Consider the following 371-nt stretch of genomic DNA (forward strand, 5'->3'; position numbering starts at 1 on the left):
TAATTTTTCTGCTCACACATAGATCTAAACATTTTTGAACTTAAAACAAAAAGCTGAAAACTTACTGAAAATAAACCAGATTTTTCCAGTCTATTAAGGAAATGAAATGTTTTCAACTTTCCACATTGTCTGGATAAAGTATTGCTTCAGTGAACTAAATTAAGCCTTAATAGACGCAGATAGTTAATGAGACTGTCAGCCTGGCCCATGCAGTGGTGACAGAGCTTGGCCTTCCTACTGGACTGCTGGCGACTCTGCCCTGGGAGCTTCCCACCCTTGGGCCATGTCAGTAGGATCAGTTAGTATGTGACTTCACCTAGAGGACACAATTTCTCTAGATTTCATGTTGTTAATACAACAGTGTCTTTGAT

This window comes from Galeopterus variegatus, unplaced genomic scaffold (genome assembly GCF_000696425.1).
Source record: "Galeopterus variegatus unplaced genomic scaffold, G_variegatus-3.0.2 Scaffold1364, whole genome shotgun sequence".
Lineage (NCBI taxonomy): Eukaryota > Metazoa > Chordata > Mammalia > Dermoptera > Cynocephalidae > Galeopterus > Galeopterus variegatus.